Source organism: Microcaecilia unicolor, chromosome 1, assembly GCF_901765095.1.
Source record: "Microcaecilia unicolor chromosome 1, aMicUni1.1, whole genome shotgun sequence".
NCBI classification, from domain to species: domain Eukaryota; kingdom Metazoa; phylum Chordata; class Amphibia; order Gymnophiona; family Siphonopidae; genus Microcaecilia; species Microcaecilia unicolor.
This window is the reverse complement of record NC_044031.1, coordinates 713,741,813-713,768,346: the sequence shown is the minus strand read 5'-3', so window position 1 is coordinate 713,768,346 and position 26,534 is coordinate 713,741,813. Positions and strand designations below refer to the sequence as shown.

The 26,534-nt window shown below is 43.6% G+C and overlaps 1 protein-coding gene across 2 annotated transcripts in view; it reads right to left on the bottom strand.

The window, feature by feature from the left end:
• Positions 1–26,534, bottom strand: part of LOC115460646 (tropomodulin-2-like) — a 74,983-nt gene that overhangs the window by 32,659 nt on the left and 15,790 nt on the right. The gene's annotated exons all lie outside the window — the stretch shown is intronic.

The following is a 26,534-nucleotide window of genomic DNA, read 5'->3' as shown; positions in this document are numbered from 1 at the left end:
TTACGGTGGGAGTTCATTTGACATCTAGCAATCATCAATTGGACCTAGTCAGTTAGATTTTGAAAAGTTATTGGAGAATTTCTTTTCTTGTCAGGCTGTTCTGATTTGGAATAATGTGCCACCAAGTCTAAGGAAGCAATCATCTTACATGTTATTTGTAAAGGTCTGAAAACATTTATTTGAGAAATGTATGAGCTGTAATAGTCTAAATTGACTCTATTTTTACCATTTTCTTATGGTTTACTGTATAATAGCTATTTGTGCACAATTGTATTTACAATTAGTTGTATGCTTCTTTGGACCATTATAGGGAATAAGTGGGTTATAAAAATCAAAATCAGCACATAAATATAGGCACCATGTGGAGAATGAGGGTGTTAGTGTCTAGTGAGTAGAGAAGCAGGTTTAAATCCTGTGATCTTAGGCAAATCAGTTCACTGTCCATCGTCTCAGGTACAGCTTAGATTGTAAGTCCACAGGGAAATAACTCATGTACCTAAGCTTGTAACTCACTTTGAACTCAGACTTGGAAATCCACATTACTAAAAACAAGAATTTTTAACAACACAATATCAAATCATTGAACCAATTCAAACACAGACTTGGTATCTCCTCTAAACCAATTTTAACTCCATCCAAGACCAATGGGAATGATCTATTCCTTTTACAATATCACATAGACACATTTATACCTGCTTCTGAGCAAGTGAAACTATGTGCACCAGCATGTAGAGGGCTGGTACTGGGAGCATTTTACACAAATGTACATAGGAACTTACGTTGCCTTTCTAAGAGAGATTTTAAACAGACCTCAAAACTCCTATTTGGGGATAGAAGCATATTAGAAATACCCAAGTTATTGTAAACATTTACTTGTGTGTACGCACACACATACATAAAACCAAAAATCCACCTAAACGCTGTTCTGTAAGTATGTGCACATCTTACACAACATGTATTTTATAGGTAGGTGTACATGTAGGTGGGGCTCACACACATTTAACTTATAAAATACTATAAGTTACATGTGTATCTCCAGTAGTTAGGTGTGAACATTTACCGCAACTCCATGGCTAGCTTAATATACACACATACACCTACTTATGCTTATCAAACATATAAACGGCGAGTGACCGACTCACTCGCAAATGCGCAGTAGAGACTTCACTCTCTGTCCCGCCCCCGTGTCAATACATGATGACGAGGGCGGGACAGAGAGGGAAATTGCGCCGCCGAGGTTGATACCGCTCCCCCCCGCCCGAGGTCCCCGCTACCGTTCCCCCCCCCCCCCCCTCACCCGGCCTGGGCCCTCTCTCCACTACTAAACTTACACATCCATTCGCCGGAACGCAGCAAGCACATCAGCTGAGCTGCCGTCGGCCTTCCTTCCCTGCCTGTGTCCCGCCCTCGCTGACGTTACGTCACAGGAGGGCGGGACACAGGCAGAGAAGGAAGGGCCGACAGCAGCTCAGCTGATGTGCTTGCTGCGTTCCGGCGAATGGATGTGTAAGTTTAGTAGCGGAGAGAGGGCCCGGGCCGGGTGGAGGGATGGTGGCGACTCCGGGCGTGGGGGGGGGAAAGGTAGAGGTGGCGAACTCGCAGGGAGGGGGAAGGAAAACCCCAATACCAGCCCGTTTTTACGGGCTCAACGGCTAGTATTGTATAAAGGAAAGTAGGCACCTACTTTCCTTTACAGCAAGGGTTCCTTAGGACACACCTAACCAGTTAGGTTTTCAGAATACCCACAATGAATATACATGAGATAGATTTGTATACAATGGAGGCAGTGAATGCAAATCTCTCTCATAAATATCCATTGTAGGTATTCTGAAAACCTGGCTAGCTTGGTATGCGCCAGGGACTGGGCTGAGAACCCTGCTTTATAGAATATGCTCCTATCAGACACCCTCTAAGCACCTATATATAATAGGTGCACAGTTATGGAATTACCCCCAAGAGGTGACAACAGGCAATAGAGCATGGTGGTAAATGGATTTCATTCGGAAGGAAGACAAGTGCCTGAAAGATCCAATTCTGTTTACATTTTTGTGAATATTACTGAAGGATTAGAAGGAAAAGTATGACTTTTTGTGGATGACATGAAGATTGGCAACAGAGAGGACACCTCAAAGGGAGTGAAAGCATGAGAAGTGATCTACAAAAATTAGAAGTGTGGATGAATGCTTGACAGGTAAACTGTGAAGAAATATAGTGAAAGTCCAAAAAGGCTTATATATTGTGGGGGTTTAATGTAGCAGACTCCAAACTACAACCCAAAACTTAGTAAATCTTCCAATTGTCTTTAACACCGTGGGTAATGACAGTTATGTAGGAGCCTCAGCAGCAACTTGTTTCACACAGGATTAAACCCTGTGACTTGCCTGCATTGTCATTGGCTTCTCTTACACACAACATAACATGACATTTATTCCTATAGCCCACAATACCTCGCAGTTCGATGCGGGTTACAAAAGAAAAAAGTGACTGAACAATTCAGGAAATATAATATTATACAAACAGCAAAATATACCTATGACTAATCAGGTCATATTAAAATTCTGAAACAAATATGTCTTTAAAACTTTAAAACGTATCTTTTCAGTTTCAAAATAGTAAATTCAGACCCAAGTTAACATGGGCCATGTTTCGCCACTCTGCATCAGGGTGAAAGGTTCTAAATCAAGATGCCATTACTTCCAGTGGCGTCTTGATTTAGGACCTTTTGCCCTGATGCAGCATGACAAAACATGGCCCATGTTAGCGCGGGTCCGAATTTACTATTTTGAAACTGAAAAGATACAAAACAGTATAAACTTTAAAACGTATTATTAAAGACTGATAAGCCTAGAGGTTGTGTGTAAGAGAAGCATATGACAATTGTTATATTGCATAGTTGTGTATACAATATAACAACACAATGCAGCACAATGGAAGTCACAGGGTTTATTCCTGTGTGAAACGAGTTGTTTCTTTACAACATCCGTAAAATCTGCCCCTTTCTTTCCGAGCACTCTACCAAAACCCTCATCCACACCCTTGTCACCTCTCATTTAGACTACTGCAATCTGCTTCTTGCTGGCCTCCCACTTAGTCACCTCTCCCCTCTCCAGTCGGTTCAAAACTCTGCTGCCCGTCTCGTCTTCTGCCAGGGTCGCTTTACTCATACTACCCCTCTCCTCAAGACCCTTCACTGGCTCCCTATCCGTTTTCGCATCCTGTTCAAACTTCTTCTACTAACCTATAAATGTACTCACTCTGCTGCTCCCCAGTATCTCTCCATACTCGTCCTTCCCTACACCCCTTCCCGTGCACTCCGCTCCATGGATAAATCCTTCTTATCTGTTCCCTTCTCCACTACTGCCAACTCCAGACTTCGCGCCTTCTGTCTCGCTGCACCCTACGCCTGGAATAAACTTCCTGAGCCCCTACGTCTTGCCCCATCCTTGGCCACCTTTAAATCTAGACTGAAAGCCCACCTCTTTAACATTGCTTTTGACTCGTAACCACTTGTAACCACTCGCCTCCACCAACCCACCTCTCTTCCTTCCCGTTCACATTAATTGATTTGATTTGCTTACTTTATTTATTTTTTTGTCTATTAGATTGTAAGCTCTTTGAGCAGGGACTGTCTTTCTTCTATTTTTGTGCAGCGCTGCGTACGCCTTGTAGCGCTATAGAAATGCTAAATAGTAGTAGTAGTAGTACTGCTGAAGCTACTACATAACTTTGTCATTACCCACAGTGTTAAAGACAACTAGAAGATTTACTAAGCGTTGGGTTGTGGGAAGTGTAAACTGATGCATTTGGGGTAAAACCCAAAGGAATTGTTTAATATTAACAATAGATTTATATTCCGCCATATACCTTGCAGTTCAATGTGGATTACATGATTAAAGAAGCAGGATGTTACCTGGAAATACAATCCTTAAAGTAAAATAAAAAGAATAAAATGGATCGGTCTGTTGATCACTATAATTCAGGCCAATTTTTTTAAATAGGTAAGTTTTAATCTAATTACGGAATTGAGTATAACTTGTCACCGATATAGACACTGTTTCAATTTCTTTCTCTAAACGAGCTGCCCAATATAAGAAGAGATTATCTAATAACCTAGTTCTCTTTATATTCTTTAAAGATGGAAATGTGAAGAGAGAGCAAAGTTCTCGTAGCTCTAGTTTTTTGCATAAAGACTATGTGGTCCAAAAGATAAGATGGTAAACCATTAAGTATCATATATAAAGCAGAAAATTTTATATAATATCCCCGCATGAACTGGAAGCCATGTTTATAATACAAAGAAACACTGTCACATTTTTTCAGTGAAAAAAAAAATCACTCAGTGCTACATTTTGAATGATATTAAGTCTCTTCAGAAGTTTTTTAGCAACTCCTAAGTAAATGATATTGCAGTAGTGTAGCTTAAGACCAAAGACTAACATTAGACGAAATTGATCCTGATAAAAATACTTCCAAATTCTTGGCAAATTACGCATTATGAAGAATAATTTGTGAGCGAGTTTGCAAATCTGATGATCCAAGGATAACCTATTAGCTATCCAAAATTGGTATAATATCTGATTTTTTTTAATCTGTTTATTGACATAAGATCAAAATCGTACAGTCATAACATTATATCAAAAAAGTAATGCTAATACAACAACCACTGCTATTCGATTTGCATTTGTCCATTACTTTCCTTTTATTCCCCCTCCCTCCTAACCCACCCTTGCCCTATATTGTGTCATTTACCACTATTGTACAACAAACTCCGGTGTGTAACAGGCATTTCAAATTACATCAGTACAGAAGATCCTGTCTCCTAAATATTTAAAGGTGATCCCTAACAGTTCAAAATTCTACTTCTTGCAACAGGTGTCAAGGAGTCCCAATATGGGGACCAGGTCTTGCAAAACCAGTCTCCCTGTCTGGAGGCCAAGTCTCCAACCCTCTTCTTTTCCAGCATACAACATTGCATCATTGCTCCTCGCCATTGTGACACACTAGGCGCCTCAGGTTGTAGCCACAATTGTAGGATTGTCCTCTTCCCCATCAAAACTGACCGCCGCAAAAAGGCCTTGAGGCCCTCCGGTAAGCAGCCTAAAACATTACATTCATCAAATTGTAAGCTCTGTCGAGCAGGGACTGTCTCTTCATGTTCAAGTGTACAGCGCTGCGTACGTCTAGTAGCGCTATAGAAATGATAAGTAGTAGTAGTTGTCCTGGGGATGGATGCCACTGTACTTTCCACATTTGTGAGATCCGTTTTCCTAACTCAATCCAAAAGGGCTTCACCACTGGACAAGTCCAAAACATGTGGCCCAAAGTAGCTCCCACACTCTTACATTTTGGGCAATAATCCGTTGGCCTCAAAGTCGCTTTGTACGCTCTGTGTGGTGATATATACATTCGCATTACAAATTTGTATTGCATTTCCCTCCAAGCTATATTCTCCGTCACAGCATGTACAGATAACAAGCAAACTGCGACTTGTCCCAGGTCAAGCTTGCACTGCAGTTCTTGTTGCCAGGTACTCGCCACTATGGAATAATCATTTTGTTCCTGTGTGTCTCTTAAATTATGATGGACTTCAACGGCACTTTCAGCTGCGCTTCCAGGCCCAATATTTCATTCATAGTGTCCCATATTTCCTGAGTCAAACAGCTTGCTGGCAGGGACCTAACATAGTGACTAATCTGTAAATACGCAAAGTAATCCTTCTGATCTAATTTAAACTCTTCACATATACTTCGAAAGGACTTGGTGGTCCCCTGTTCTGTTACTACTTGAATTCCTCGGGTGCTCCACCTCTGAAACAGTACAGATGACCCTCCCTCCAGAAATGCTAGATTGCCCCTAAGGGGAAGCAGGGGCGACACTGCTCCATTCCATTTATAGGTCTTACTCAGCTATCTCCATACTTTACGCAATGGGGCTACTATATACCCATATGGTCCAATTGATGGTAATTCAGGCGATGGAGCCTGGAGCCAATAGGCAAAATCTAGAGGTGCCATCAAACTGGTTTCTACTCCCGTGCAAGAATAAAACTCTCTGGAGCGAAACCAATCCGATAAATTTCGCAGGCAGCTAACCATCATGAAAAGTTTCAGGTCCAAAAGTCCCAGGCCCCCCTTTGAATGTGGTCTCATTAACTTTTTAAGTCCTATACGGGCCCTCTTACCCTGCCACAGAAACCCATTAAGTGTTTTGTGTAACCATCTTTCTTCCTTGTAGCCTAGTGTAGCAGGGAGCATCTGAAATACATATGTCCATTTCGGAAAAATAAACATGTTGTATAATGTAATTGTACCCTGAAGAAATAGGGGGAGCCCCTGCCACCCCTGCAGAAGATCTTGTGTGCGCCTCTTCAAGGGGTCGATATTTTCCTTATATAATTAGGCTATATCTACTGTAACGTTTATCCCCAGATATTTAATGGTGTCTGTAGCCCACTGAAATGAAATGGAAAGGAGCCCCCCCCCCCCCCCGTTCTGACCTCATCGCCGACTGGATCAGCAGAGCCAACGATTTCTGCAGATTCAGCTGCAACCCAGAGAAGAAACTAAACTCAATCACTTCCAGAAGCCGGTCTACGGAGGAACACGGCTGGGTGAGAGTAAGGAACATGTCATCTGCGAAGGCCAAGATTTTTATTGAGTTTTTATGCAGTACTACTCCCCGTATATCCGGATCTAGCAGAATGGTGCGGAGAAAAGGTTCTAAGTACAACAAGAACAACAATGGGGACATCGGGCAACCCTGCCTAACCCCCCTCACCACCCGAAAGGAACTAGATTATAATATCTGATTTATCATAACACTTTTCTCATCTGTATCCAAAGAATAGCTAACTAGTAAACATTTAGTCTTCTCTGAATTCAATTTATGTTTTTTCATCCATGCTTCTAAAGTATTGACAACAACATGAAGTAAATCTATACGAGATGAAACCAAAGAATTAACTGGGACCAAGACCATTAGATCATCTGCATAGTTTATGATAGGATGTACACAGACCAAGAAAGGGACCTTGGTGCGACAATGCCCAAGGATCTCAAAGTGGCAATATGATAACGCAGTGGCCAAGGTCAAAGGAATGCTTGGCTGCATAAAAGTATCTAACAGATCCAATCCCCCAGTCTCTGGTAACAAACAATCAAATTCAAAAACTAGAACCAGGACAAAATTGCTGAAACACAGGCATAAATCACAAAAGCACTGTCCCCATACTATAATTTATAAGTAATTTATAAGTAAAGCTCTTTTGTCGATTTCACTTTCACGTTTTGATTTAATTAGTGTATTAGTAGCACTTATCACATAGGCAATAGCACGTTTTTCAAAATAACACAAGAGTTGCCCAATGAAAGAAGTGCTATACCACTTGGCATAACAATATATTGCCTGAAAAAGTGGATATTTGTCTGAGGGCACTCTTTAATATTACAGAGCTACCACTGAATATAAGAAGATATTTGGCTACATAATATCCATATAGGTAGATGTGCATATATGAAGAAACACTTATAAATTATAGTATGAGGACAGTGCTTTTGTGATTTATGCCTATGTTTCAGCAATTTTGTCCTGGTTCTAGTTTTTTAATTTGGCTGCATAGAGGAGCATAATCAGCAAAAAAAAAAAAAAAGGATGTGATTATGCCCCCTTTACATAGGGGAGACCACATCTGGAATACTGTGTTCAGTTTTGGAGGCCATATCGTGCCAAAGACATAAAAAGACTTGAAACAATTCAGAGGAAAGCGGCCAAAATGATATAGGGTCTCTGCCAGAAGATATATGAAGAGATTTGAATATGTTTACCCTGGAGGAGAGGAAAGATTTGATACAGATGCTTAAATACTTGAAAGATATAAATGAACAAGCATATTTTTTCCAAAACAAGAGAGACTATAGAACTAGAGGATATGAAACGAAACTGCAAAGGGGAAAACTGAAAAACAGCATCAGGAAATACTTTTTCATGGAGAGGTGGTGAATGCCTGGAATGATCTTCTGTGGGAGGTGGTGAGAATGAAAATGTTGACAGAATTCAAAAAGCAAGGGATATACACATAGGATCACTACATGGGAAATACAGAGTATTTCTACTCAAAACACTGACAGTCAGGAAAAAAAAAACAGAGTGGGACAACCTGCAAGGATTAGCAGGTATTTATTTATTTATTTATTTATTTATTTATTTATTTATTGCATTTGTATCCCACATTTTCCCACCTCTTTGCGGGTTCAGTGTGGCTTACAATAAGATATGAATAGTGGAAATACAGTTGTACAACCCTGGACACCTTTCTGGGAAGACTGAATGGACCATGCTGTTTTTTATCTGCCATCCTTACTATGTTACTGTTACAATGTTAGTAAAAGTCTGGAAAATTAATAAAAGACTGGAAAATTACACAAAAGTAAACGGGAAATAAAAGGAAATCTGCACAGAATTTTTTTTTCTATCAGTGTAGTCTGCATACAAACAAAGGAGGAAAACACATTCTGCATGCTGAGGGATCAAGTTTCAACAATTGTTAATGAACAAAATCAAGTCATGAAACAAATAAGCAGAAAATGGTAGCTTCCAAGATATAAGAAATCACCCACCAGTACAGCCCACAGAAAGTCTGGTTAAAAAGCCATGTTTTCACTCTAGCTTTTAGGGGTCCTTTTACAAAGGTGTGCTGAAAAATGGCTTGCAGTAGTGTAGACGCGGGTTTTGGGCGTGCGCTGATCCATTTTTCAGCACGCCTGTGAAAAAAGCCTTTTTTAAAAAATGAAAATAGATGTGCGGCAAAATCAAAATTGCCGTGCTTCCATTTTGGGTCTGACTCCTTGCCGCCAGCCATTGACCTAGCGGTAAAGAATCCAGGCTGTAATGACCTGCGCACATCAGTTACATGTGTCCGAAAATAATTATTTTCGGACGAACACCAAAAATGAAATTACCGCAAGAGCCATGCGGTAGTCGGCCAGTAACTCCATTTCGGTGCGCATTGGGTGCACGTAGACGCTTACACAGCTTAGTAAAAGGGCCCTATAATCTCTTATTAGAGCTCTCTTGTTTTAAGACTATGAGGCAATTAATTCCAAAGAGTTGAAGGCACACAGCTAAAGCCTGTACTACATGATGTATCCAGCCTTAAATTCAGCTGCAGTTGGCACATCCAAACAATGTTATTAGGATCTTAACAAATGAACCAGAAAATAAGGGATGAGAAAATAAACAGACTGGAATGCTAGTATAACAAGAGCAATGAGCTGCCATCAAAAGTTGACATTTTATTCTGTAAAATTGAAAGCCAATGTTGCTCAATCAAATGGGTTACATGATCTTCCTTCTGTCAAGTAATGGATTTTGCCTGTGTCCATTACTGGTGAATAAAGTTTCTGGAATATTTTAACAGCATTTCCTTGAAACTTGTGGTCTTTGAACTTGTGGTATTGGTGATTTCTACCCCTTTTGCTTACTGCTCACTGTTATAAAATTTTGGAAGAGGAAGCCTTTACCCAAAGCACACAGCAAGGCCTAATCCATAGTATAGCCAGTTGAAAGATAACATACTGGTTGCAGAACAAATCTGATTTGCATAACAAATTGAGACATTACAACTCAGGCTGTGCAAGATATGGACTGAGAAACTTCACTTAGCGTTGTGATTGGCTCAGGGACTTCCAGGCCTCTCAGCTGAGTGAAGCACGGCCAAAAACGACGTTTTTATTATTGCAGGGGGGGAAAGGCAGCCAAAATGGGCGTTTTTTTTGGATGGGCGTCCTCAACTGCACTGTCCTCTGGATCGAGGCGCATCGGAGGGGGTGAGCAGCGTGGCATCTTCAGAGGGGGGGGAATGATGGCCAAAATAGACGTTTTTATTATTGCACTGATGAGCACTTGACTTTTGTTCCCCAATTTTTTGTTTTTGTTACTTTTGTAGCAGTTTTTGAATCCCGCGCAGCCCCAATGAGAGGTACAGACCTCTCGTTAGATTTTCCAGCGTTAAGGCAATCGGAAAAGGTTAGTGCATCTACTACTACTACTGCTACTTAACATTTCTAAAGCGCTACTAGGGTTACGCGGCGCTGTACCCTTTTTTAACATAGAGGGACAGTCCCTGCTCAAAGAGCTTACAATCTAAAAGACAAGTGAACAGTCAGTCTGATAGGGGCATCTCATTACAATAGGGTTTCTACACAATTTGCTCATCTGCATTCCGTTTTCGTTAGCTGCTACCGTCGTCGGAAAAACGTCTTTAGTGCATGCCAGGGTTTACTACTTGCTCCTTAATGGCTCGTTAAGTTTAGTGCATCTGGCCCTGAATCCACTGCATCCCTCTGTTGAATAATGTCACACCATTCTATTAGCACTGGGCATATTGCTCTGCTGGAAATTCAGCCTTGTCCTTCATGAACTTTTAATTCGGCAGCAGGCTTCATGACTTTTTTTTTTTTTAATTAATGAATAAGGACAATTAAGGCAAAATGTAGAGGATATAAAACCATTTACACAATGTCTGAATTGTCCCCTTCTGTAATAAAATCAAAGACTCTTTTACCCACTCTCTTTCTGACCACTCAGATTCCTTCCATTATGCACAGAGTTTATTTTGGGCTTAATTCACAACATAATGCAAACCACATGGTTGTGTGAATGCAAGCAGAGTATCATCACTGGGTAATGCTGCAGCAAAGTTTTGAAGGCAATAGGAACTCTTCAGCAAAGCTTACTATAAAAGGAGTAAATTCTGCAGAAATACACAAACACAAGTATATTTTTAGGGTATGAAGGAAGTTTTACATTTTTTTTTTTTTTTTTTAGAATTTACAACTCTCATTATGTGTATCAAAGCACTTTAGGACATGGATAGTAAACTTACAAGTTTTTACATCTATTTTTTCCTGTATTACTCCAAACATATTTTCCCATCTTCCTAATGTTTCTATAAACCCTGCAAGGTCTAATTTAGAGTGTGAATTCTAGGAACTGCTTTTTCACATGAAGCAGAGGTGGTTAGATAAAAACATGGTACTTTTAAGATTATTTTCTGAGAAAAAGGCATAGAACTATACAGGAACACAATAAAATATATTAGTTTAGAAACGTCTGTTTTTATTTGCTTATACTTCAGTGCCTTCCTCTGTTAAAATAACATTTGTCAAAAAAACCACCACCACCAGAGTAAAAAACAGTATCTGCTACATCAGTTTAATCTTGCAAACTTACTATAGTTTACAGAAAGGCAGTAGCAAAGATAGCACAGGATTTCATTAAAACAAGATCCGACGTGGAATGGTGTTTGGCAAGTTCTGGTTGGGGGGGGGAGGGTTGATGACTAGATTTGTATGGACATACAGGTCTTTCATTTTTATGTTGGAGTCATTCACGCTTCTATACATGTATCATTGCATCACTGCATGGAGCTGTATTATATTTGGTGGGTGGGTGGGGTGGAGATTACACAAAATGAAATTGATGATGGTATTGCTTTTGATCTGCCATGTTATGGTAAAATTATGTCTTACCTGATAATTTTCTTTTCTTTAACGCAGCAGATGAATCCAGGAACTAGTGGGGTTAAGTCCACCTACCAGCAGGTGTAGATAGAGATAAACAAACTAAAGGCAGTGATGCCAGACGGCCAGCTCCTTCCTCAGTTAGTATGTCATTCGTAAGCATTTCTTTCTGAGGTTTTCGATTTATTACTAGAGTACAAACTCCGAAATTACTTACACAAAGTACTCCTTACACCATAAGTGTCTTAAACTTGTTTATTATATTACATATGCCAATTTCTATTTCTTACCCTAATCCTTGAAACTCACATCACATTCACACATAGGACCCATTTCTCTAGTTGTAATGATCATCTATTGTGCATTATCATTTGATACTCAACTCCGCATTTACATTTACATTGTATATAGAACATCAGATCCAAGACATATTTCAGTCATTGTTTCAAAATACCCCAATATTTGACCGGTTGCAGATCGACTTCACTATTGCATCAAACAAAAGAACTGCTGTCAAAAAATGACTGAAAAAAAACATTACTCAAAAAAACATTATAGTGTAACACACTAGCGGAAAAAGCCTCAAAGAGCTTCCAGGTCTTGAATTGATCTGTTGGAGTTATATCGGGTCAATAGACCCTGCTTTCATCATTGGCAAAAAACCGCTACTACTTTAATTATTTAATTTAATTTATTTGGCTTATTTGCTATCTTATGTTAAATAAACACCACACTTATCTTTATAGTGGGTGCCAATTTGTAACCTCTATGTTATCCGTACAAGTGTGCGACCGAGGCCCTGAAGCAGCCTTGCGAAACGCTGGCCACCGTCGGCCCGACACACGTACTTGAGAAAGAGGAATTCACCAGTACACGCGATCCAGGAAGCACCCACCATAAAGATAAGTGTGGTGTTTATTTAACATAAGATAGCAAATAGGCCAAATAAATAAGTTAAATAAAATAATTAAAGTAGTAGCAGTTTTTTGCCAATGATGAAAGCAGGGTCTATTGACCCGATATAGCTCCAACAGATCAATTCAAGACCTGGAAGCTCTTTGAGGCTTTTTCCGCTAGTGTATTACACTATAATGTTTTTTTGAGTAATGTTTTTTGAGCAATGTTTTTTTGAGTCATTTTTTGACAACAGTTCTTTTGTTTGATGCAATTGTTTCAAAATACTTCATAATCATATAATAACTAGCCTTTGAGCCCGTAAAAATGGGCTATTATAGGAAGGGGGGGGTTGAAAGGCCCGCCCCCGCAGCTGAGTTCGCCGCTGTCCCTCCCCCTCCGAATTCGCGCCCCCCCCCCCCCCGAGCCGTCACCACCCACCTTCCACCCGGCCGGGCCCTCGCTCTGCTATTGAAAGAGCGAGGGTCCGGGAACGCAGCACTGAAATAGTAGTAGTAGTAGTAGCTCTACTGAGCTGCTGTCAGCCTTCGTTCTTCTTCTCTGCCTGTCCCGCCCTCGTGTGACGTAACGTCGTCGAGAGCAGGACAGAGGCAGAGAAGAAGAAGGAAGGGCGATGTCGGCAGCTCAGCAGAGCTCAGTGCTGCATTCCCGGACCCTCGCTGTTTCAATAGTGGAGCGAGGGCCCGACCGGGTAGAAGGTGGGTGGCGGCGGCGACTCGGGTGGGGGGAACGTTAGATGGCGGTGTCCCTCCCTCAGAAATGCGCAGTACAGACCCTCTCTGTTCCGCCCCCCGTCATCACGTATTGACGCGGGGGCGGGGCAGAGAAGGTCTCTACTGCACATTTGCGAGTGAGTACGACACTCGCCTTTTATATATATTGATGTTCTAACTGTTCAATTCAATGCATCAAATTCAAATGCCCTTATTGGGCGCAGATTGCAGTGCTTCACAGCTGTTATAATGATCAAACTGTTCAGTTCATTGAATCAAATTCAAACACCTTTGTTAAACTGTGTTCCATGCGGAACCCCGCAGCGTGAAAAAGGCTAACGAGGAACGTAATCTGCAACCATTCACTCCAGTTGAAAAACCTTTTAAAGCCAGCAGATTTTCTATATCTCGTCCAGGTTCTCTATGCGAGACCGCATTTCAATATGCGAGACCACATTTCGGAAGTTTTCTTCATCAGGAGAAACCAATGCCCGAAGTCTGTAATACATATACATATAAACATACAAATACAGGCATAGGTAATAACTTATTTGTTTCAATCATTCTAATATTTTGATTATCCATTATAAAGATAGACCGTTTACCATCGGGACTTCAATCCAAGTCTGGGTTTGTCAACCCGCTCCAAAAGTGCTGTGCCAAAGAGCACACAAACTGGTGTTTAAATATCCCTTAGCTCCTCCCCTTAAATGACGTGGCCGCCCTACAGCCACTCTACCTCAAGATTGAGGCCATTAGGGGCCACTGTTGCCCATTCGAAGATGTACCGCTGTTCAATATTGTGAAGCTGAGCACTAATATCACCACCCAAGAAGCCGCCTATGCCAGAGTAGAATGCGCCTTCAGGGCCACTGGAGACGCCCGCCTTTGTAGCAGATACGCCGTTCCAATGGCTTCCCTAATCCAGCGAGCAATGGAAGCCTTAAAAGCCGCCTCACCTCTTTTTTGATCCCGACAAGAGCACAAAGAGATGATCCGAGCGTCGAAACTCGTTAGAGATCTGCAAGTACCGAAACAAGGCTCTCCGCACATCCAGGAAACGTAGCGAGGCAAACTCCCCCGGATAATCCTCTCTTCGAAAAGACGGAAGATAAACCGCCTGATTGACATGGAAAGCCGAAACCACTTTAGGTAGAAACTACAGCACCGTCCAGATCGACACCCTTGCTTCCGAAAACTGCAAAAAAAGATCTCTGGAAGACAAAGCCTGAATTTCAGAAATCCTCCTAGCCGAAGCAATGGCCACCAAAAACACTGTCTTAAGTGTTAGAGCCTTCTCAGAAACTTTATTCAACGGCTCAAACGGTGGGGCCTGGAGGGCTCGCAGTACCACATTCAAATGCCACGCCGGGCACAGCTGCCGCAGAGGAGGCTGAAGCCGAAGAGCCCCGTGTAGGAAACAGACCACATCAGAGTGAGCTGCTAAAGAGGAACTGTCCAGTTTGACCCTAAAACAAGCTAGCTCGGCCACCTGAACTCTAAGGGAATTAGATGCCAATCCCTTTTGAAGACCATCCTGAAGGAACTCCAGAATAACCAGAATGTCCGCCCGAAAAGGCGATTCAGCACGCAAAGCACACCACGCCGAGAAAGCTTTCCACACTCGCGCGCACGCTGCTGAAGTAGACTGCTTCCGTGCCCCCAAAAGAGTGGCAATGACTAGTCCTGAAAGTCCCTTCTTCCTCAGCTGCCGCCTCTCAATAGCCAGGCCGTAAGACCAAAGCGGAGGGGATTTTCCATCTGAACTGGCCCTTGATGCAGCAGATCGGGAGTCACCGGAAGTCGCAATAGTCACTCTGAGAATGCTCGAACGAGATCCGCATACCACGGCCATCGGGGCCAGTCTGGGGCCACTAGAATGACCAGCCCACGATGCCGCCCCTATGCAGCAAAGAACTCTCCCTATCAGAGGCCATGGAGGAAAAACATACAGTAGCTGTTGTTCCGACCATGGCTGAAGAAGAGCATCCAATTCTGCGGATCCTGGCTGCCGGTTGCAGCTGAAGAACTGGGGAACTTTGGCATTGCAAGCCATGAGATCCATTACTGGTTTTCCCCAACGCTGACAAATCAGCCAAAAAGCCAAGTCCGACAGCGTCCATTCCGCTGCGTCCAAAAGAGTCTGGCTGAGAAAATCCACTTGAACATTGTCTTGACCCACAATGTGCGCTGCCGACAGACTCTGAACATGCGCTTCTATACATACTAGAAGACGAGATGCTTCCACTGCCAAGGGAAGACTGCGAGTGCCCCCCTGCCGATTGATGTAAGCCACCGTCATGGTGTTGTCCGAGAATACACAAACCACCTGCCCCTGCAAAAGGTCCTGAAAACTCAGCAGATCATTCACGACTGCTCGCAACTCCAGACGATTTATCGGCCAAGTCGCTTCGAGAGGGGTCCACAAGCCCTGGGCTACTCAATAAAGACAATGGGCTACCCAGCCCACAAGGCTGGCATCCGTCACGACTACCACCCAATTGGGAGACGCCAGAGAAACACCCTTCTGCAAACTGGCTGACCGCAGCCACCACACGAGACTGTCCCTGGCCCGGCTCGACCAAGGAAGGTGTCGTTGATAATCCAGTGACGTCGGTGACCATCTGCTCAAAAGGAAATTCTGAAGAGGCCGCATGTGAGCCCTTGCCCACGGAATGATCTCCAAGGTCGCCGTCATGGAACCGAGGAACTGAAAATAGTCCCACACTCGGGGAGCGCGACGACTCAATAAGGTCCATACCTGAGAAAGCAATTTGATCCTTCGCCCCTCGGGGAGAAACACCTTCTTTCACTTCGTATCAAATTGCACTCCAAGATACTCCAGACTCTGAGTAGGAACCAGATGACTCTTGTCCATATTGACCACCCAACCTAAGGATTGCAACACCGCAATCACTTAGTCGGTGACCACTCGACTCTCCTCTGCTGTCGTCGCCCGAATCAGCCAGTCATCGAGATACGGATGCACTCGAATCCCCTCCTTCCGCAGGAACGCCGCCACCACCACCATGACCTTGGAAAAAGTGCGTGGGGCAGTGGCTATTCCGAAAGGAAGGGCCTGAAACTGGAAGTTTTTGTTTGTTACATTTGTACCCCGCGCTTTCCCACTCATGGCAGGCTCAATGCTGCTTACATGAGGCAATGGAGGGTTAAGTGACTTGCCCAGAGTCACAAGGAGCTGCCTGTGCCTGAAGTGGGAATCCAACTCAGTTCCTCAGTTCCCCAGGACCAAAGTCCACCACCCTAACCACTAGGCCACTCAAGTGCTGACCGAGCACTGCAAATCGGAGAAATCGCTGATGGGGCTGCCAAATGGGAATGTGTAGGTACGCTTCCCTCAAATCGAGAGCCGTCAAAAACTTGTCTGGTTAAACAGCAGCAATAACTGCCCTCAACGTCTCTATGCGGAAGTGACGAAACCGCAAAAAACTGGTTTACTTTTCTGAGATCGAGAATAGGCTGAAAAGCCCCTTCTTTCTTTTGCACCACAAAGAAGATGGAGTACCAACCTGTGCGCCTTTCAAGAGGAGGAACAGGCACGATAGCCCCTATCCTTAGCAGGTCTTGCAAACACTGCAGAGCCGCTGTCCTCTTGGCCCGTGATAAACAGCGGGACTCCAGAAAAAAAATCTGTGAAGGGAGAGAAGAATTCTAATTTGTAGCCCTCTCGCACTACATCGAGGACCCACTGGTCCGAAGTAATTCTGGTCCACTCTGGAAGAAACAGAGAAAGCCGACCACTGATCTGCTCTCTTCCAGAGTGGACCTGTGCCCCATCATTGGGAGGATCGAGCCGGAGCCCCCTGACGAGAGGGGGGTCCAGCCGGACGCTTCTCGCTGCGAAAGGAAGAGCACTGCCCAAAACGAAAACGCTGGAAGGTTGCGTTAGACCGCCCCGGACGATACCATCGCAACTCCCTGAACCATGACCGCGAAGCTCCCTGCTTGGGCGTAGACTTGGTTCTATCCTCTGGGAGATGGTGAGATTTGGAATTCCCCAAATCTTGAACAATCTTTTCTAGGTCTTCCCCAAAAGGCAATTTCCCTCGGAAAGGCAATTTAGCCGAAATCAACTCTTCAATAGCTTCGTGTACCGGAAAGGCCTTAGAAGGTCATCTGGTACTAACCATCTTGGGGTTGACTGCCTGAGAAGCCGCAACCTCAGGATCCTCTATATTCAGGGCTTCCAGCGCCTGAGAGATAAAGGAGGACAACTCCTCCTTATGGAAAATCCTCACGGCGGAAGAGTCTTCCGATTGGTCAGTGAGGACACTGTCCTCCATGTCCTCTACCCCCGTCTGCTCCGAGAGAGCCACCACGGAGGTAGCTGCAGGTGACCGTATGCAGGACCCCTCCTCAGACCCCAAAGAAAGCCTAGGCTTTTTAAGGGAGCAGAAATTCTCTGGGGAAAACCCCAAAATATCTTGGTTACCCCCAGACCCCCTGAGAGGATCAAAGGTCGAAGCTGTCGCAGCTGCGTGAGGTGGGGGGCAAGGCCATTTTCAACAAAAACACCTGATGGAGTAGCAAAATAAACTCTGTCGAAAACCCCTCCCCCGCAACGGAGGAGGTCGCAGCCATGGCACCTGCACCACTGCCCACAGTGCCTGACGGCCCCCCCCCCCGACTCCCCTACCAGCACAGAAGAAGCTTTGGCCAAAACCGCTACCGGAGGCGTCTCCGCGACCGATCGTTAAATGGCGCAAGAATCACCAGGCTCTCGGGAGGGGGGGCACCGCTCCATCTAGCCCCACCAAATCAGCGCACCCCGCACTGCAAAGGCCCGCCGCCGAACGCCGTTTCCCCGCATCTGGAACGGCGTTTTACCGCCTCCACTGCCATCGCCTGCCCCCGAACAGGAACCCAGCAGGACTTACCCCGGACATGGAAAGCGCGGGAACTGACAGCTGAGCTGAAGAAAAAAAAAACTCTCCGACTCCACTTCGAGGCAGGCTCAGACAAGCAGGCAACAGAAAACAGGACTCGAACAGCAGTAACACAAACCTGCTCTCAGCAAAAACGCACTTCCCTGTGCTTTTCTGTTTCTCCTATAAACAAACAAATTCTATGGTTCTCTTTTATTTATTTATTTATTTTTTTAATGAGGAGGCAGAAACAAACAGGGAAGGGAAGGGAAGGAAAGGAACAGCAAACGCCTGTTCAGAGAGAATTTGAGGTGCAGCAGGGACCCAGCAACTGCGTATGCTGCCAAAGGGGACACCACCAGTCCGCCATCCCCGGCTCAAACTGGCCACTGGCCCAGGAGCACCCTCAGAGGCCTTGGGCCCAGGAGCTGGAGAAAAAGCCGTCCACCACCTGCTGAGATAGAGACATACTAACTGAGGAAGGAGCTGGCCGTCTGGCATCACTGCCTTTAGTTTATCTCTATCTCCACCTGCTGGTAGGCGGACTTAACCCCACTAGTTCCTGGATTCATCGGCTGCAAGTGACAAGGAAATTTTGTTTATACTTAACCGTTTCCAATAAAAACCATGAACATAAACAAGATCTCAATGTCCCTGCTTGGCAGCAAGTGAAATATTCTGTGCCAGCTCTTACTGACTTCAGTCTTCTCAGTCTAAAAAACCTCCAAACAACTTATTTTATCCATATATATTGTGCACTTAGTCCCCTGAGGAAGCTAACTGAATAGTGAAATGGAGAGTCCCATTGGGCACAAGAATAAAGCCAAGTGTTTGATTTCATTATTGTATAAATAAGAAAAGCAATATTGTATGAACCATTGAATGTTAGATTTCCACTTAGAATTCAAATCTTCATAAACTATGAGTGCACAATATATATGGATAAAATAAAAAAAATATTGTTTGGGGGTTTATTAGACCGATGAGAAGACTGGAGTCCAATAAGAGCTGGCATTAAGATATTTCACTTGCTGCCAATCAGGGACATTTGAGATCTTTTTCCTCCATTTTTTAAATTACATACTTTGAGTAATTTGAGTAGTATTTGGAATAAGAGATACACAGAGTGATATTTTCAGCTTATAACATTTTGTCATATAAACAGATGAGCAGCTGAAACAGTGTCTACAAATTGGTTAAATGTAAACAAAATCAGATGTAATGCCAACATGTTTATTGCAAATGGACTATTTTTTTTACTCTCCTACAGTATCATCAGATAGATATGAGGCTTTTGAAAATCCTCACTAAATTTTAAAAAGCATTAATATTTGAAACAAACATGTTCGCTGATCATTCTTTCAAGTTCTACTAAAATTTTCAGAATGTAGGCAGCACACAATCTGACAATGCATAAAAGTTAAGTCAGAAGAAGTAAACTGTATGCTTACAGGCAAGCAGTCTTTGGTTATGATCTGTTGGGGCCAATGTGCTTTATAGAGTGTGCACTGCACTTATAATCAAAATGCTGATAAGTGAGCTAAGAGATTACGCTACAAAACAGACCATTACTGAGCACTCCTTTAACCCAGAAGGTCATTAGTAATTACATCCAGTATTCCCTCTCATATGGAAATTATTCATAATGCAGGTAAAACTCAAAATTTACATCAACAGTTACATTTCTCAATGTAACTGTTGATATCCAAAAACACATTTCTGCTCTCTTGTTTCTTGCAACGTAATCCACGGCAAGTAACATATAACATAGTAACATAGTAGATGATGGCAGAAAAAGACCTGCACGGTCCATCCAGTCTGCCCAACAAAATAAACTCATATGTGCTACGTTTTGTGTATACCTGACCTTGATTTGTTTCTGCCATTTTCAGGGCACAGACCGTAGAAGTCCACCCAGCACTAGCCCCGCCTCCCAACCACAGGCTCTGCCACCAAATCTCGGCTGCTGCTGGAGATGGTGATAAATGGACAGAATGTCCTCACCTTTAATATATTGCTTCCCTGGGGCAGGAATCCTTAAGTCATCTGCCTGTTTGCACACACTTTAGATCCAATGCCTCTAGCTTCATTGCAAGGCTCCCTCACTGGGTTCCATCAAGCCAACACCTCTAGAGATTGTCAGCCATCTGAAGAACTTCACCCTATCGACTATAAATCTGTTTCTGTTTTGAGGCTTCCTTATTCCCTAAAGTGGTTCTCAGCCCTGTCTTGGAGACACACCTATCAGTTTGGTTTTCAGAACAAAGCACAAAATTAAGTTTCTTTTCTGGAGGCTAGTAGAATAGGCAAGACAACAGACACTTAGAAAATGTTTCAATATATGCAACAGGTTACATGCACAGAGCCTGTACACATGCAAGTTATCTATTTATTTGGATTTTGCTCACACCTTTTTCAGTAGTAGCTCAAGGCTCAGTGCAACACACATACTTTATGTGTGTTGTACAGACCCCATAATAAGTAGAATTATAAAGGAGTCAAGTGGAAAGTATTTATAGAGCCCACAAGGGATACACAAACCTTTATCCATATCTCTTCATACCATAAGGTATCATTTCACTGTGGCTTTATATAATAAAAGGCTTCATGTAACATACTAAAATGCCTCCAGCTGAAATATCCTAATTCATAAAAAACAGTGTTTCAACGTCTCCACTAATTACATCTTCTGAATATACAGTTATAATTTGATACTTACTTATTTGTGCTTAATTGCTTAATTCTATGAACTATTCCATAATCTAGTACTGTATTATCCCAGCCCACAAACTACAAACTATACGATAGCTGTGTGAAATTCCAGCACATGGAATCTTTCACTACTGAGAATACGCCTATGCAATCTGTGTTGCAAAGTACATAGATCAGGAAACCACTAATGCGGCCTTATGACTCCCAGGGCCAGATGCACTAAACTTAACGAGCCAGCAACGTGGTTTTTAAACTAGTTCTAGCCGGATTAACGTGAGAGTAAACCAGGACATGCACAAAAGGGTTCTCTGAGCCACTTTCCTGTCATAGTAGCAGCTAATGAAAATGGAATGCAAAGCTATTATAATGAGCTAATTACTATTATAATGTACATGCGATGCACTGCCATTTCCGACCCCATGCACAAAAGCAGTCCCTACCTTTAAAGTGGAAATTTTAACGGAAGGTCTGGATCTCCCGGTTCTTCATTATCGCAAGTAGGAGAAGGGGAGAAACAAGGCAGGGAAGTTGGAGCACAAAAAAAAAAAAAAAAAAGTACACCGACTTACACGCAGCTTCTTTGCATGTATGAAAAAAGCCTTGCCATGATTCTTTTTTCAAATGACATTTTACTGGCAAGAAACGGGGGGGGGGGGGGGGGGGGGGGGGGGGCTGTAAATGTAAAGCATAAAAGTAATGGTGACTTAACAAAAATGCAAGGAAGAGTCCAGGGGTGTGCTGGTAAATTTTTAAACAACGGGCTCTCTCTCTGGGCATAGCCGGCTCTGAAATTTTTTTTGGGGGGGAATGCATGCCTCTCTCTCTCCTCCCTTGTGTGGGCATGCTAGGCATACCTTTGCCGAGCCCCATCAGCCAATAAATGGACTGCCACCATTCTCTGCTGCTTGTTTCTGGCTCTGAGCAGCATGATGGAACCTTCTTGCGCTTGCATGAAAAGTCCCAGCCTGATGCTCAGAGTCAGAAACAAGGAGCAGGGAGCAGCAGCAGTCTATTTACTTGGCTGGTGGGGCCAGCATCACTGCCAGCAAAGTAAAAGAGAATTCAGGAGGGGGCCCAAGCCCACATTTTGGGAGTTAGTTGTTAAAGTAGCCATGGGGAGGCCTACTTTAACAACCGGCTCCCAAAATTCTTAAAAACTTAACAAACGGCTTTCGTGAGCCCGTGAGAGCCCGCTCCAGCACACCACTGGAAGAGTCAAACAGCCTCGGCTGGTAAACCGCACCCCCCATGCATAGAAGCACAACAGAGAGGAGCTAAACCAATTGGACAGTGTCATCCTAGTTGGATGCCCAGCCCACTCACTACCAGAGGGGGACACCAGGAAGTTTGGATCCAATCAGCTCATAGCTCTAGTGATGTCATCAGGGAAGCCCTGCAGGGAGGAGGAGTTGGGGCAGCAGCCAGCCAATGAGAGTCCACCTTCAGGGAGCTGGGCATACCAGGATGTCAGCCAGCCAATAGAAGGAAAAGGCAGGAACAGCTGGGGGTGGAACCAAGCCCTAATGCCGATTCATTAGAGCCCAGAGATGAGAGCAGCAGCGGGGAAATAGGGAGCCCAACTCAGGTTTGTCTATCCAAAAAAAATGTGCTTTTGTGCTTGCAAAAAAACAAAAAGGGCTACATCTACTGCTTTCATACACGCAGCTTGTCTGCGTGTATGAGAGCTGTCTGTAGCATGCGCAGAGCAGCCACGCATAGCGATTGACTGTTCTGCGCATGCTCAGCTCACTGACTTGCTTCCCCCATATCGCATGCAAATGAGCTGGGTCGTAAAAGCAATGAGCAGCTCATTTGCATGCGATTTTCTTTGTGAATCCCTCTGTGTTTCTAAATCAGTAAATTTTTACCGATTTGAAAATGCTGACAGATTCTTAACGGGACCTTTGGCTCCCAGTGTCAGCCAAAAAAGGAACAGGATACAAAGGGACAACTACACCTTATAAATGGGGTAAAAAATATATTTAACAAATAAATCTGTATTACCTACCTGTACAATCACACATTGTCAAATGTGAGCGAGGGTACCAGCATATTGTAAAACAGGTATATGGACTTATCTTAGCTCTAACAGCTTCATCTCATCCAGACCTTACTCAGAATATACAATCATCTACCTCTTTTATAATGTTAACATGTCATGACCAACATGCAAGTGTCCATCAAAAATATATGTATATTCTGAATAAGGTCTAGAAAAGATGAGGCTGTTGGGCCTACAGTAAGTCTTTAGACCTGTTTTGCAATATGGCGATACCTTCATTCAACATTTGACAATTTGCTTGACTAAGGTAACTAGATTTACTTTTAGATTATGCATTTTAGTTGCGGAACTATTTTCCAACTTCAGTTTGACCTTATGACTTCCAAAGCAGCATCTTACACAATCAATGCAATTTAACCGAAGCACAGATGAGTCCTTTCATCTATATAATTTTATTTTAAATCAAAGGGCACAATAATCTATTAAAAAGCCCTCTGAAAGACCTGATGCAAGCGATTCCTAATATGTAACTCTGAATCAGTGGTTCTCAAACCGGTTCAGGGGAATTCCCAGGAGTCAGTACAGGAGTGGCTTAATAGATCCACAAGCAGCAGAGGTGCAGGAAAAATGCAGCAGAAAAGGTTTCTTTATATCACAAAGTATAAAAGAAAAGTCCAACACAGGGGCGTAGCTACGGGTGGGCCAATCTCGGCCCAGGCCCACCCAGTCTTTTGCAACCTTCCAATCAGTGCTGCCCTGTTGCTCTCTCCCCTTTCATCCACCCACCGTAGTTGCAGATGCCTCCAGTCCAGCAACAGCAAGACCCAACCCGGTGCCTGTTTCTTTCTCCCTCTCTCCCCTTTCATCCACCTGCCATGCAGCATGATCCCTCCCGTTGTACCGCGCCGGGTCCGCATTAATAAACAACCAAAGCAGAGGCGCGGGACCGCGGCTCTCTGCCTGCCGCTACTGTTTCCTGTGCCAGCCCGGAAGTTTACCTCAGAACAGAGGAGGGAGGAGTCAGGACTGCCATAAGAAACAGTAGTGGCAGGCAGAGAGCCGCGGTCCCGCGCCTCTGCCTTGGTTGCTTATTAGTGCGGACCCAGCGAGGTGCAACAGGAGGGATCGTGCTGCATGACAGGTGGATGAAAGGGAAGAGAGGGAGAAAGAAACAGGTACCGGGTTGGGTCTTGCTGTTGCTGGACTGGAGGCATCTGCAGCTACGGTGGGTGGATGAAAGGGGAGAGCGGGAGAACGAAACGGGCACCAGGTCGGGTCTTGCTGTTGCTGGACTGGAGGCATCTGCAGCTACGGTGGGTAGATGAAAGGGGAGAGAGCAACAGGGCAAGGATGGGAGAGGCAGTGGGTCCAGGGAAGGATGTGATTGGGATTGGGGAGGCTTTTATTCAGGGCCGGACTCAACTAATCTGGGATTGGGCCCTGCCTCACCACTGATCACCACCACTTTCAGCCCAAAGTCTCCTCAGGTAAAACAAATATGTGTCATTGTGGGCTTTTGTGTGAGGGTGGGCTCTTTGCTGCAGAGCCAGGGAGGGGGGTGCGGAGGTATGTTGGTGGGTTTCTGAGCAGGGATGGGTTCAGTGCCCAGGTTAAAATAATAATTTTAAAAAGGTGTTTTATGTTGGCTTTTGGGTAGGGGTCGTCTCTGCAGTGCCCAAGCATGAAAAATTAAAATGTTTTACATTTAATGCTGATTGCTGATGAGCTTAAGGGTGGAGGGAGGGGGAGATTGGGAAGAGTAGGGGAGATGCCAGACTATGGGGGGGGAGACAGGTAGACGGTAGTACAGGGCTGATGCTAGGCTACCGGGAGGGGTGGGGGGAGCTAGGGTAGAGCTGATGCCTAGCTGCGGGATAGATGAAGGTTAAAAAAGAAGGGCAGGGAAGGGCTGATGCCGGGCTACAGGACAGTTTGTAATTTTTGGTCCTCTATTCTGTAATTTGTGAGGGTTGGTATGTGTTCTGCATGTGACCAAGGTGAGAGAATCTGCTGGCATGTGTTTTGTGTGGTATTATGAGTCTGACTTGTCTGAATTTTCCAATGGAATGCAAATTCCTGCTATGTATATTCACCACTGTCTTTATAAAAGTACTGTTGTTAGTATTTGTGTTCAGAATTGGTGTTAAGAAGCTTCTTTGCAGGCTTTAGTGTTACTTCACAAAGTACCTGGCAGTGAAGGAATTTTGCATTGCTATTATTGAGGTACCACCAGAATTTGAATATATTTTTCCTATGTAATTATATTGTAGGATCCTGCCATGTGTGTTGAGAGGTTTGCCATTGTAGTAGACATATGTATGATCAATTTTAAGATAATGGGATAATGTAATTATATTTAAAAATATCTATTTTTCCATTAAGTATGTGGTTATATTGATGCAGGGCAGCTGTTGGGCAGACTACTTAGAAATCCATCATCAAGTGAATTCTAAGGCATTATTTTGTAGGATCCCAAGAGACACTACTCATACTTATAAAAACAGTGCATGCCCACCCATATTAGCTCTGGGCCCACCCAAAATCTCAGGTCTGGCTACGCCACTGGTCCAACATGGCCACATTTTGCCCAGCAAGAAGCTGCATCAGGGTAAATACTGAAACACAAAATAAATAATTTAAATAATTGAAGAAAAAAAAAGGAAAAATCCACAAAAGTTAAAATAATAAATAACTTGCATAAGTCAATGAAAATAATGTGTGTGTGTGTGTGTATATATATATATAGATATATATAGAGAGAGAGAGAGAGAGAGAGAGAGATATTACACATATATACAGACTGTACATATAGGCTGTCCATCAATGAAAAATTTTTAATGTGCAATTGCACGATCAAATGTAAGAGTTGAAATAACTTTAGCATTTATAAGTGGAGGAGCATTTTCGATATGATGTCCAAGTCCGACTTTGGACGTTTTGCAAAAAATGTCCAAAATCTGAATAGGAAAGGTCACTTTCAAAAAAGAAAAACATCTTTTTTTTAAATACTGTTTTCAAAAAGGTTTTGTGATTCAGACATTGTTTTTTGGTCCATTTAAAAAAAAAAAAAAAACTGTTCAAGTGCAAAACGCACAAAATCAAGCCATTGGGATGTTGGAGAAGCCAGCATTTTTAGTAGACTGGTCCCTAGACATCCCAGGAAAGCAATAGGGCACCCTAGTGGGCACTGCAGTGGACTGCATAAAATGCTCCCAAGTACACATCTCACCATTGCTCCCGTACCTTGTCTGCTGAGCCCACGCAAAACCCACAACCCAACTGTACACCACTATCATAGCCCTTTCGAGTAAAGGGGCACCTATACCTGGGTACAGTGGGTTTCTGGTGAGTTTTGGAGGGTTCAGAGTTTCCACCACAAGTGTAACAGGTAGGGGAAGTATGGGCCTGGGTCCACCTGTCTGCAGGGCACTGCACACATCACTGACTACTCCAGGGACCTGAATGCTGTTCTAATGGACCAGAGTATAATATAGGAGGCTGGCATAGACACTGGCGTGTAATGTTTTAAATCACATTTTGGGGGGTTGGGAGGGGGTTAGTGACTACTGGGGGAGTAAGGAGAGGTCATTCCTCTTTCTCTCCAGTGGTCATCTGGTCATTTAGGGCACCTTTTTGTGTCTTGTTATAAAAGCAGGTCTAACTCAAAACATCTTAGTTTTAGTCCTAGACAGTTTTGTTTTATTATGGATGAAAAACGTCCAAGTGTTAGAAACGCCCAGATCCCGCCCTCTTGTGATTTGAACGCACTTCTGATGGACCTCACAGA